Source organism: Zonotrichia albicollis, chromosome 10 (assembly GCF_047830755.1).
Source record: "Zonotrichia albicollis isolate bZonAlb1 chromosome 10, bZonAlb1.hap1, whole genome shotgun sequence".
NCBI lineage: Eukaryota > Metazoa > Chordata > Aves > Passeriformes > Passerellidae > Zonotrichia > Zonotrichia albicollis.
Genome location: NC_133828.1, coordinates 9468619 through 9482538, shown reverse-complemented (window position 1 = coordinate 9482538; position 13920 = coordinate 9468619). Strand labels below are relative to the sequence as shown.

General features: G+C 41.0%; 1 protein-coding gene across 3 annotated transcripts in view; it reads right to left on the bottom strand.

Moving 5' to 3' along the window:
* Nucleotides 1-4959: 4959 nt before the first annotated feature.
* The window catches only part of CFAP221 (cilia and flagella associated protein 221), a 55010-nt gene continuing 46049 nt past the window's right edge, over nucleotides 4960-13920 (bottom strand). For all 3 annotated transcript variants that reach the window (XM_074547956.1, XM_074547954.1, XM_074547955.1), the window contains exon 27: nucleotides 4960-13828. The gene's annotated coding sequence lies outside the window, so the exon portion shown is untranslated. The remainder of the gene's footprint in view (nucleotides 13829-13920) is intronic.

The following is a 13920-nucleotide window of genomic DNA, read 5'->3' as shown; positions in this document are numbered from 1 at the left end:
CCACTGTGAGATTCCCTCTTTAGTGTTAACAAGTGTTAGACGTGCAGTATGTCTTTTTTTGTGCCTCCATAGCAAAATATAAAACACTTACATAAGGCTAAAACCTTACTCTCTGTATTAACAGAATTACTTCTGTATCAAGGCCTGAGCAAAGCTATTGCCCCTTCAGCACTCCCAGTCACTTTACAAAGCATTTTTGTTTAGCTTCCTCTGGTTTCATACTCTCCATCCATGCATTGTTTATCCCTTCAAGCAAAGCTAAATCCAGACCCTGCCCATCATAGGGCAAAGGCCTTGTATCTACTCCTGCTGTCTGTGCTCAGGCAAATTTGGAGTTCAATTCTCCAGGGTAAGCTGGCTGCTTCTGTCCAGAAATTAAATATCAGTTGGGCAACTCAACAGAGTCTAGGTTACATTGTTCAGCCAGGGATATTATTCTGGCTGGACATTTGTAATTTAGTAATGCAAATAATTATGTATATATGTCCTGTTTTGGGAATCATCACATTGTCATAAAAATTACATATCTAGGACTAACTGGTATTATCTATAAATATGGTCTGGACTGGTAAAGTTAATGGATCTCTTCTCCAGTGAAAAATAATAACAAGCAGAAGACTGCAAGTCTTTGATTAGGAATATGTGCAAAACCAGTCTGGGAGTACATGACCTTTGCTTTAAGGGCTCTGCTCCACTGGGCTCACTCCCCATACTGTGCCTCATGTCTGCCCAGCTGATGGCTCCTCACTGCTTTTGTACAGTGAGCAGTAGAGAAGCACTGAAGAGCTGGGACTTTTGGCAAGATAACAAAGCCAGTTACAGCAATTTATTTCACATATTCATTGTTCTTTTACAGCAGAGTCATTAGTGCAAGGGCTGTGCAGGGGGATGCAGAGTGTCCACCAAAGGAGGTAAGAGTGTGGTGTGGTGTGGTGTGGCCCACAGCCCCTTGCCCAGCCTTGCCCCTCCTGCAATCCCACACTGCCCTGGCACTGGCCAGCAGGGTTAGTGCTGCAGCACATGCTGCAGTTGAGGTGGCCACAATACACAGAGTATCACCACACAGCTTTAGAAGGCTTTAAGCATTCACCCATACAGAGTCACACTACATCAGAAGACTTCAAGCATCTACTCTTTTTGTTTTTCAGTCCAACCTTTTATACCCTCATGTTCATGGATTGCACCTGTGTGGTTGGTCAGTGTCCCTGGGCACTCCATGGCTCACTGCTATCAGTGCTGCTCACCTGCTCCTCACAGCTGTGCCCATTGGGGACGAGGCTTGGCCATCCTGCTCCCAATTACCACAAACTGTGCACCTACAGAGAAAAGCTGTGCCTTGTATATGCACAAATTATGTAACTGCAGAGGTGAGGCACAAAAATGTGAAAGAATACAAACACAAGATATGATGGCATAAGAGAGAGGAAAAAAATAAACTTCTCTTACAGTGAGGAGGGCATTATCCAGTGCTGCTGAGGTGGAGCTGTCACTTCCCTGGCTCTGGGCACCACTCAGATTTTCACACAAGGCACTTGAGCACACCCTGGTGTCATCCTGGAGCCAGCACTGGCCATGGGCAGCTGGTGCCACCTGCTGAACGTGACAACATTTATAATCTGGATTGAGGAAAAATAAATTCCCACCAGAAAAGTCAGATCTTGCTGAAATTAGACTATATTTTACACACAGAAGAATCAGAGGGCTGCAATGAGCCCAAGACAATTCAGTTTATTTTCTAAAGTCTTTGCCAAGTACAACTTCTATTACTGTACTATGTATTTCAATACATATTGAAATGTACTATTACATATAGTACATTACTAATACATAGTACTATTCTGTACTATGTATTTCAATCTCAGAAGCAAAGCCTGTTAAATCTGTTTGGTTTAAATTTTGCCATTGTCATAACATGAATTTATTAAATTTTTCTGTTTGAACAACTGCTTTGCAATAGGATTGCCGGGTTTTCGGCTGTTTGAAGGGCCTGGAAAGGCCCGGAGTGGCCTTGGGACAGCCCGCGTATCGAAGGACGAGAAGAGGCTTCAGTTCTTCTTTCGGTTTTTATGTTTATTAATTGTTTATCTAAAAGATGTTCTTTCAGCCCGACAGAGATCTGCTCAGCAGTCAGCCATGAGCACACTGTGCCGCTCTCCGGGCAGGCACCTATCTTTATACCCATTGTTACGTGTACAATATTTATCATTTTTCCCCAATACCATTTATTCTTATTACTCGGTGCACTTTCAGTAATAACCAATCCAAAAGTGCCACCATCACCAAAGAAGATGGAGGAGAAGAAGAAGAAGGACAGGACACACCCCAATTCCTCCATCTTACTTCTCTAAACCCCCCTGTACATAAATCCTAAACCCTGTGTCTCACCCTCTAATTGACTAATCCCTTCACCATTCACCCCGGTGAAGTCCTCCTGTCCTCAGGACTGAGGTCCTGAGATCCCACATAGGATTTGTGATCACAATATACAAAGTCTTTGGTCTCAAATTTGCACAACACATTTCTTGGAGGATAAAATATTTTATAGATTTTGTTTTCAGTTAATGAAAGGCAAGCAATAAAACCCTAAGAAAAAAAATTTTCCTCCCATCCTTTTAAATCCTTCTTGATTCTGCTAAGTGAAAGATGTTGCTGGTACAGGCTACTGATAAATATCAGGCTATAAAAATTGCCTTTCAAGTGCATGATGAATTTCCAGAACAATCTTATTAATAATCTACAGTTTAGTCTCTAATCCATACAATTTAGATCTTGCCATGTATCAAGTGCTTAAAGGACTTGCCTGAGCTCACAGAAATATCTTAAAGGAATTTGAGTGCTCAGCCTTCATGAAACACATTGAAAGTGTATCTTGTTTGGTTGGCACCTTCCACTTGAAGAGGTGTTTCTCAATAAACTGGATCTTATGGCTCTTCACAGCTACTTGAAAGGAGGTTGTAGCAATTTGTCTCTTATAATAAGTGACGAGATGAGAAGAAAGGGTAAGTTGTGCCAGGGGAGCTTTAAATTGTATTTTAAGAAAATTTTCTTCACTGGAAGGGTTCTCAACCAGTGGAATAGGCTGAGTCACCATCCCTGGAGGAGTTTAAAGGAAGTGTAGAAGTGGCACTTTGGGACATGGTTAGTGGTGGGCTCAGCAGCACTGGGTTACTGATTGGACTTGATGATCCTAGAGGTCTTTTCCAATCGAAAAGATTTTATGATTCTGTGCTTTACCTAATAACACTATCCCTCTTCCACTAGTGTTTTCTACACTCAGGCTTTGAAGAAGTAATGGTTACATTATCTGCTACTTTCTCTCCCCGGACTGAAAGGAGAGAGGTAAAACCTGACACTTTCTGCTCCTTTCTGTCTTCTGCAGGAGTCAGACATCACAGCACCTTCAAAGTGCATTGAAAGCTCAGATTTGCCAGAGGATTCTCCATGTCTGTGGTCTGTGCTTGACTCAGCAAGGGACACAGATCACATCCAGACCTACAGAGTGACAACAGGGGCAGTGCATGTGACACTGTGAGGAATGCTGTCCCCAGCTCTGCCTGCTCAACATCCCTTCCCTGTAATGGATCCTGACACAGGAACATCCTGCCTGCCATTTCCCACTGGAGTGTGGGTTGCCAAGAACAGCACAGGCACAGTTTGCAATGGCACATCAGGGCTGGGAATCCACTCAAAGCCTCTCTCCTTGAGCCAGCTTCTTGCAGAAGAGCAATGACAGCATCTCGCCTCTGTGAGGCTGCACCTCCCAGCTCTGCTGAGCTTCTGCTCAGTGAGTTTAGCCCTTTCAGCTGACTGTACCAAACTGCACGGTGTAGTTACAGAGTCCTCCACAGCACTGGGCACAAGTAAAAGAGTATCTTGGAACTTTTTTATAAAGTTTTTCCCTCTGAACCTGCTCCAGCTCATTGCTGGCAAGTACCAACCTACATAGAGAGCAAATCAGCAGTAAAGGCAATATTCACCCAAAGGTTATTTTGAAAATCTTGGAAAGTTTGAAAAACCTCCCAAAAATTCCTTCTTTTTGGGAAAATCCTGATCCACATCCCAGATACTATCTCTTCAGCAGTGAGCATGCTGAAGGCCTCCAGGATCCTGTACTGATCTTGTAGTGGCCTCTGCTGGCCAGGACTGAGATCCCGGCATCTGTTTATGTGTCACCAGTCCCGAATCCAGCTAAAATTTACAGAGATATTTTATTGGTGACAGCAGCAGAGACAACATCACCACGACTGTATTAATCATCAGCAGAAACTTCTCACTGGAGATCACTGTTCCACTACAGCTGCTTGTTTTAAGCTTCAAATATTTATGGCAAAAAAAAAAAAAATCTTGATGGGTGCAAGTGAAAATCACTGAAGACAAACTTTGGATGTGACTGCTGCCTTTGGATTTGAAACTGAGTCATCTGTTAAACCTTCAGCTTTAGGTGGCACAGAAGGAATAGCCCAAAAGAAGACAGACCGGGAATGTGCATGGCTGGGAGTGATCTACTTTTCCAAGAACAGCACTTTTATGGTAACGGTGTGAACGGAAGTGCTCCCAAAGATATGGAAAATATCATTCTGATTACTCAGCACTTCAGGAGAGATCTTGGGGAAGAAAAAAAAAAAAAAGCATAAAGTGTATGTCTGCTGTTTTCTGAACATCAGAAAAATAGAGCTGCTTTCCTGGTGTTCTCCCTTAGTGAAAACTCAGTCTTCCAGCCTCTATTTTACTTTTGAAAAGAGTGTAAATTCTCTGCAGCTAGAAGAACATAAAGTTATGATAATAAACAGGCATTTTCTCTTTGTTTCTCTGTGGGAGTTTGGTGGTCTTTCACTGAATTATTTATCTTTGAGAGGTGTCATAGCTCCAGGCTATTTAACTCACCTTCCAATCTGTTTCCATTCACTGACAGGCTTGACTCCACTAGTTGCCTATGGAAAATCTTGTTGATACAGAAGAGAAAGGTTAAGTTTTTTGTTTAAAAATAATGATAATAAAACCCCCTCCTCTTCTGCTCAAGAGAATTCCTACAAAATTTGGGTTTCATATACTATAAATAAAACCCAATAAAGTTGTAATTGATTTCAAACTGGAAACACAACAGTAGCACTAATCTTTCTCTCTGTTCAAGGTATTTTGCATCTTTTCTTTTTTCTGAAAATTAGCTTAGAAATTAGATTAGAAGACCCTTTTTTCCAGTACTGCATTTGTTTCTAATGTGTTTGTTACTACAAAATCTTTTGTTCAGAGGAGCAGGGCAAAGGCCCACTAGATTTAATTATCTCCTTCAAAACTGTTCAGCTTTTCCCGTAGCACTGTGTGATTTTGATTGGTTTTTTCAATAATATTTTTTCCTACAGGGAATTCAAGTCAGACCAAAGTGCAGAAAATTCATCCACTGGAGGGCAGGCCTGAATCTGGCAGAATGTGCTGAAAAGGCCAAGGAGGAAAGACACCAAAGTTCCATTTTGCTGAACGAAAGTTGTCATGAATCAGTCAGGACCGGACAGTGAAGAACTAAGAGATGGCATTTTTTCTGAATGGATTCATGACTATGAATTTGTAGCCTACAAAACAGGCTCCAATAAGAGTTCATGTCTAATAAGAAAGACCCTAGATGAAGCTTCTGACATTGACTAAAATTAACATTGACTAAAATAAACCTTACATGACAATTATTAGTTGAAGTCAGCAAATCCCAACAGGACTGATCCCCATGGTGCTGATCAGACACCACCAACTGCAATCAGTGGAGCTGAAATCCAGCCTGACCTTGGCCCACAGGCTCCCTGTGCTCCCATAGCAGGTCCTGCAGGACTTGTGATCTGAGCTCTCTGGGGTGAAAAGTGTCTCCTGGGGTGTCCTTTCCACACTGTGCAGGCAATGCAGAGGCACAGGGGTGTGCACAGGCAGAAGTGGAGTCTGGCTCCACCTCATGCTCACAGCCAGAGCAGCCCCTGGCCATGCTCAGCAAAGAGCTGCTCAGGGTGGGCACCTGATGTCCATCTCTGGACTTGCAATCTGTGCACTCTTTGCTGCCAGCTCCCCTGCTTCCACCCAGGTGGCTGTGCCTCACATTAATTACATGTGACTGGACCAAGTACTTCCTGCAGTACTTGTTTCTGGCTCAGCACTTTGAGATGTTAAACCTTTGACACTCCAGACATCATTTTTGACTTTGAGTGCTATCAAAATCATAACAAAAGCAAAGAGTTGATTTAATGTGACAGCTGAAGAGCCCATATTTACTGCTGCCTGACTAAATCAACCCTTGATTTTCTTTCAGACAAACTGAAAACTCAGTTTTCTTTTTGCAGTTTTTATGGGAGCACATTAAATGAACTTCCTCCTTCCATCAGTGACTCACTCCTAGAAAGGCTATTTCACAAATAGTATCTCCATTCCAAAGGAAACAAGCTGTTCCCTCTTACATTACTCAAGTAGCTGCAGACAAACTAAAATACATTAAGTTAAAAGATTTCAAAATGCATTAGAAACATAGCTCAGAGACAGTCAGCCTTATTTCAAGTAGTTTTCTGATGTAATTGCTGCCCTTTAATGAAATCAATCAAGCCAAATATTAAAGTCAACTAGAAATTCTCAGGGCCTGGCTGGAGACACTTTACAACCCATGGAGTCTCTAAGTTCATAGACGTCTCATAGCATTTAATAGTGGTCACACAAAATATTTAGAGTCTGTGCTAATCAGAAACAGGACATAAATCAGAACAACTCCAATCTGAGGTTGCTAAAAGCCAGTGAGACATCTGTTCAAGTCAACAGCTGCAGGTTTTGCATGTATTAGAATCTGTTTCCTGTAATGAGAATTGAAGTCTTGCCTGGAGATGTGAATAAGGTGATGATATTGGTGCTTTCATTAGGAATAACTATGGATGTGTTTAGAGCTGAGCTGCTGCAGCTAATTTCATGAAATAAAACACACTAAAGGATTCCTCAAACAAACAGTTAAATCCCCAAATAAACAGTGGAAAGTATGTTATCTTGAAGGCATGGGTCTGAGAGACAGTCAGGCTTTCCACATAGAAGAAACCCAGAAGTATAATAATAATTTTAAACAAAGATAAAAGAGAAAAACTTTATCAAAATACAAAATATCTCCCTGACAGTGTTTAGGATAATGCAAGAAAATGCAAAACTGGCATGTCACATGTCAGTCACAGGAAGGAGGTATTTGAAAAAGACTCTTTTAGGGAGTATTTGTAAAAGGTAACACTCCTTAAAGCATCCAGAGGTGCAAGTGTTATAAGTGACAAAGAATCTTTCTGGCTGAAGGACAGTCCAAGAAGCTGTCTGAGATCTGACTACCATGGGTAAAATCAAAGGACTGGTAATTCCACTGTTACATTGAGTGATAAAAATTAAAACATTATTAGGGTCTTCTCTATGAGACTCCAAGATTGTCCTGCTGTTGGCAGTGTAAGAATTTACCTCAGGTATACTACCTGTAAGTAGGCCTTCCAAGAGTGTTCCAAGCCAAGGAATCTTTGTATTCATGACACTGTTTCTGTTACACATTGCAAGTGCAACAAATACTCAAAGGGAACAAGATAAGAGGCAGGCAAATGTTAAAATTACAAAACCAAACAAGAGTCTGGACATATGCAAGACTTTCCAGTGCTAAGCTATGTATTAATGACTTTAGGTTGATCTGAGTTCAAATAATAGCTCATGTAAATAGCTATTTTTGTCTCTGTGTCATTGTGTCTGGATTTCTTTATTTTCAGGGGCCTGAAATCAGATTGCAAACATCACCTCACATTTGCATAGTTTAACAAGCACAGACTTGTATATATTCCCTTGTCTAAATGATAAGAGACTGTCACAACCTCTTGCACGGTCAATGGGTACAGTCTCATCCAGTAACTTCTGCATAAAGCCAAAAAATCCAATGATCAAACACAGGCACCTTTTTCCATCACAGATGCTCCCTTTTGGTTTTCTTTATGAGCATTTTATCAGACTTGGATTATTCTGCTTTGATGAAGAGACCCTTTGGGAAGATATTTTTCATGTGGGCCACTCCTGTGGTCTTTATTTTCACTTCATCCTTTTGGGAAGCAATTTCTTCCACTATCTATCCCCCCTACCTTGAATATTTGTTTTAATCTAGTACATAAACTCCACCTCAGCAGTGCCATTCAATTGTACATCAATCTTCAACTCCTGCAACAGACATTCACTTAAATAATGACCATAAGCACAGCAGTAATTTGCTACTTCTTTCCTCAGAGTACAAGAATAGTTTTAGCTCTCCCATGTGAGATGTCAGCAGTACACAGAGTAGGGAATTTTGATGTCCTTCAGGGTACTTACAAAATTCTGTCACCATGTTTTGCTAAAAAGGAGATTTTCCCTGTAATGTGCTATATTTACAGGGGAGCAGATAGGATCATTGTGCTTTCCCACTGTCTCCTCCCTGATAATTTTCCACAGCTTGTTGGTTATTTTTAGAGTGATTAGTATAAATTAGTAATGCCCCTCTGTCCTTTTGGGAGTCTAGAACACTCCAGAGCAATAAGCACAAACAACCTGTGGGGTCTGAGAGGCTGAAGGGAGGACGGTCCACAATCAGCAAGGGCTGCAATGCCTGAGATTAAAGATCCCTTTGTTTGCATTCTGGCACAGCTCTTACTCTCAGATCTATGAAGATATTTGGATGCTTCATTGCCAGGGGCATCAGAGGGACACAGGACTTGAATTCTTTGCCATCTGCTCCCTCAGCATATGATGCTGTCTTAAGCACACAAGATTTAGCAGAGAACATTTAGCAGCATTTAACAGCAGAACAAAGTAAAGGCTTTCCAAGGGAAGGAGGCTATTGTCAGGCCCCTTCTGTGTAGCTCCAGCCTAGCAGGATGAACTGATCCCTCAGGAACCAAGTTCCAATCTATCACCTTAAATACAGGACTGTGTCCATGGCAAATATTTAATGCAGTGAGAAATCCAAATGTGAAAGGGCTAATGCAAATGGCATCGATGCCAGTAATACAATGCTCTTTGTTTTCAGCCAAGGCACATCAGAAGAGAAACTCATAATTTCTGAAGACGCTTCAGCATGTGGCTTTTGCAAAGCTAACTTTCCTTTTATCTGTCTATTGGTATAAACAATATTCTAAATAATACATCAGGATAATGTATCCAATAATGACTAGAAATAGCCACAATGATCAAGATGTGACCAGGAACTTGTGACCAACAGTGTTAGAGTCTCCACAGGAAATGGCAGAAAAGCAGTTTTAATGTTAATAGAGCTCCTGCTGTTTATAGTTTATTTCTTAGAGAGATGTTCTGCTGAAGTTTCCTTCAGGGCTGCTACTCCCTTAGTGCACCTTCTTTGGACCAGAAAACACTGAGGATGACAGCCAGTATTCCCAAACAACACTGACAGACAGAAAGAATCTATATATGTAAACATGGTTGCTCTTCAGAGGCTCATTTATTTCCATAAAAATGGGATCTGATCCTAAGCCAGTCCTCAGCTGAAGTTTCATCTTTATTGATACTAGAGGAGAAACACCAGTTTTAGGACATCAGCAGTAACAGCGTCCGGTGTTGTTATAAATAATTGGTTTGCAGATGATTAAGCAATAAATCTTTTAATATAAATTAAATCAAGGTTTTAGTTTTCACAATTTCAGAAAAGGCTTTAAAACATACTTGGAGCAGAACCAACAAAGAAAACTAGAAAGTTATTTTTTTTCTGAAAGCTCAGAAACCAGAAGTAAAAGAGAAAGAAGTACAGATTGGTTAAATATAATTCCAGCATTTTGGATATCTGTCTTGGTCTTTAAATGTCTGTGTTTGGCATTACTGAGCACATTGGCTAAGATCTGGGCAGCAGTTTTGCCTAAGTGTGAACTACACCAACACACAAAATCTGTGTGTTCTCCAGAGGGCTGGATGAGTTTGCATCAGCTGAAGCTTCATGGTGATACCCAGGGGTGCTCTTTCAGATCTCCTTTTTTTCCTGCTGGTTAATTGAGTAATCAGGATCACTCATTATGTATGTTATTAGTCACTGTTAACTTTTAATTCTGAAGAACCAGAGTTGCACTCCAAAATGCAGGAGTCTTCAAGCATGTCTCTTCTAAAGTGGGAGGTCTGACTGCAGCACTAAAAGCTGCCCATGCTAGTTTCAACCAAGGTTGATTTGAATGTGAGCACCCTGAGCCTTCTTGGACACGGATGTTCATGACCAGCCTGCACTGAAGCCTTTGTTGCTACCAGGATTGGAACTGTTCAGGCAGCTTGGAGCACTCCTCTCAGCAAGTGTGTGAATATCAGTGTCATGAATAGAAGCTCACAGCCTCTGTATCACCTGCTTTTAGCAAGGCAAGAATGTGACTATGCTAGTTTGAGTGACAGTAAAATGCTGGATGATGCACTGGGAACAGCACTGGTTCCATAAACCACTATTTCCAGCGGCACAGATTAAAAGGGAAGGCTGCAGACTGGAAAACCTTGCTGGGTTAGGACCTCAGCACTATGAGGCAAGTTTGAAAGGCAACTCATCAGTAGGATTTTCAGCATTTTACAGGAGGAAGGATCCACAGAGGAAGGGTTTATCCAGGCAGCTGGACAGGTGCTTGCAGAAGGGATAAGTGAATGACCAAGGTGGATTTTGCTGTCATAGCAGACACAGCAGCTTTGTTCCCTTTCAGCTGCTCTACAGTGTTACTAAGCAGCTACTGCAAATTATGCTGTGCTCCAGCAGAGGATGGCAATACTCCTCACATTGACACAGAGGGGTTATTAGCAGAAAGAACCAAACTTCAGAAATCTGAGATTCTCAGGTCTGTACCCTACACAAGGAATCAGAAGATTTTCAGTCACTACCTCTGGTGGTGGACAAGAGTTCAACAACACTTTGCAGCATCCTGATTTTCCTGTACCAGTATGGAAAACAACTCTCTGTGACTGCTGACAGTACCTGCACAGGGACATCTGTTCCTGCTATGTCACCAGAAGTAGGAAGGAGGTTGAAATGTGATGCTGCCTGCAGGGAAAGGTACTTCAGAGGCAGGGAAGCAAAAAGAGAATTGTTTGAAAGCAATTCTCTCTTGATACTTGATGTCCATTTTCAGGATAACATACAGAGAAGTAATCATGCAAATCCAAACTCAAGGGAAATAAGCCTTGGTTTCTTCATCTGGTGCTCTGAAATTCAGCCAGTAACACATACAGCCAAATTCCCTGAGGTGACACAGTGCATTGTTGTTTTCTAGGCAATGCATATTGGATTACTGGAGACTCCATACTGTGAAATTATTATAAACCAGTAATTAGCTGGTAATGGTGATAATTTGGTTCAGAATTCTGAAGCCAAATAAAAAGAACTGATTAAAAATAATGCACTGTTAATCTGGTCTCTTGTGCAATTAAAAACTCAGAGAAACTGACTGAAGTATTTAGAAACACAAGGAAAAACTGAAACCATTTAAAAATGTGCTCAGCTAAAAATAGGTTTGGGTTCTGAACTGGAAACTTTAATTCTTTAAAGGCAGAAGGACATGTTTTTGTTCTTCACCTTGGAGAGTTCTCACTCACTTAAACACAGTGTAACCTTTGGATTGTAAAACATGAACATGCTGGAATTGAACCTTGCCTGGCACAAGTGAGAAACTCATCAGAAGATGTTTTCTGATGTACCAGTGCTTTGGAAAAATACTTCCTGCAGGTGCTCTGAAATCACCTGGAGTTTTTCAGGAGCTGCTTGATTTAATTTTCAAGTCCCTGCTGTGGTCATACAGATATCATCTGGTAGGTCCCTCACGACCAATTACCTTCTGCAGGTGTTAAGTGGTAAAGATAGCCTGTCAGATGTGCCTGGCTTCTTTTTTGGCCAAATTCAGCTTTCTTGGAGGACACAGAGGAACACAGCCAATGAATGGCTCAGTACAGCAATGTTTATGGGAGACTTCTGACCAACTCTAGCTTTGGAGAAATTATACATTATTTGAGAAAATGAAGAGTCAGAAGACAATTCTGACCAAGGCCTTCAGTCTGTGGGAGTGATATGAATGGAACTGCATTCCTGGGAATGACAGGAGGTCCTTCTGAGCAACCCAAGAGACCCTGCTACTGACAATATCACAAACCACAAGGCCCAGAGAAGGACTGTGTGGCTGTAGCACTGTACTCCTGATGGCTCTCCAGGCCCCACACCAAAGCTGCTACCACTGACCACACTTTGGCAGCAGGCAGAGCTGGAGGATGCCAAGATGGTGCTCAGGCTGGAAGAACTGATCCCATACCAGACCAAATAGTTGCAGGCATTGGTCACTGCTTAGATTCCTCTCTGAAGGCTTTTTTTCAGGAAAAAAATCCCAAAACAACAAAAATATTTTGAGAAAACTGTCTTATCAAGCTGCATTTGCTTGAAGAAAAGGACTTATTCCAAGCAACCAGTGCTGGTACCCAGTGCACACACAGACTGACAACAGGAGAAGCAGAAAACAGAGAGGAAAAACTCCAACTTTTAAACCAATTCTGCCTTAAAATGACTTCTATACAAAACCTAGGTTCCTCAGTGAGAGCTATGACTTTAAAAGATCATAGAATCCCTCATGTGGGCTGTTTGGTGTCTCTAAAGGAACCATAAGAATTTATGCACTCACAGATTACAAAGCAGCACTTTACAATAACATTTGCAAAGAAATTTACCCACACTTACACACAGAGAAGTCCTTATTCTCTACCTTTATCCAGCCTCCTAAGGAAGTGACACCGTGCATATCCCCCAATAAATGATGAACCTGCCTGCTGTTTTCAACTAAACAGAAAAAGCAGGAGAGGGCTTAGCAAGAGCTAAAATTCTCCATGGTTAAACAGCTGGAGAGAAGCATTTGAGGTGTTTCAATAAGGCAAAGGATGCAGTGTGAGCATAGACAGAAGAAAACCTGTGCAGAAAAAAGACCAGATGATAAAAAAACCTTCAACTGGACCTTGGAATAACTGAACCTTGCATTACAAATTCAAAGGTAACAAGGTTTCTTTAGTTTATGAAATATTCTTATGAGCTGAGAATATAATTTCACTCATTTCTTTACATCAGACACATTGCTGTTTTCCTCACAGCCTTCTAATAAAACATAATTAATTTACATTTTAAAGACCTTGATGGGTTTTCTCATCATGGAACAGTAAGTGAGATTAATAATCCTGTTACTGAGCACTTAAGCTCATGGATCATTTCCACAGTAATATTTTCTTAATTTTTAAAATGTACCTTTTATTTGATTTAGAGGTTAGTGCTAATTTATGTAATAAGAGGGAGAAAAGCTGAAGAGTGAGTCAGTGTTTATTAACCTTGCTAATAGGACAGGCTTTTTCAGGCAAAATGGATATATCTTAATTAGTAAAACGGTTGCATTGTCATTTAGTCAATTAATCCTTTCCAAACAAGGGAAGCAGTAGCAATTTTACTTGTAGTGAATGGAAGTAAACTTGTCTGCACATTCTGCACATCAATTTACACATTTTTACTTTCCCACTTGCATTAGTAAAAATGCAGCCCTTAGATTCCCCAAATAAGGCACATTTTCCATTACATCACTCCTTTTTCTTCCAATTAATTTTTTGTAACATCTCAGTCCTTTACATCAAACACTGAACACAGAACTGTGAAAAGCCACCAACTGCAGGTTATAATTCTAAAAGTTTATGTCCCATTTCTGGGAGTGTTCAGTAGTCAACCAGGGGTTGACTTAGGTGGTCTCATGAAAACTTAAGACTTCAGATAATTTAGCCAAATTTCATGTTCTTAGACATAGCTGGACTGGCTCTGATGGTTTCTCACCTCCGTATCCTGGATGGATATAAAGCACAGACATCAGCACATTGCCATCAGTCCCTTTGAATTTTAGGATTTTAAGATTTTAGTGCGAGGTAATGGATTTT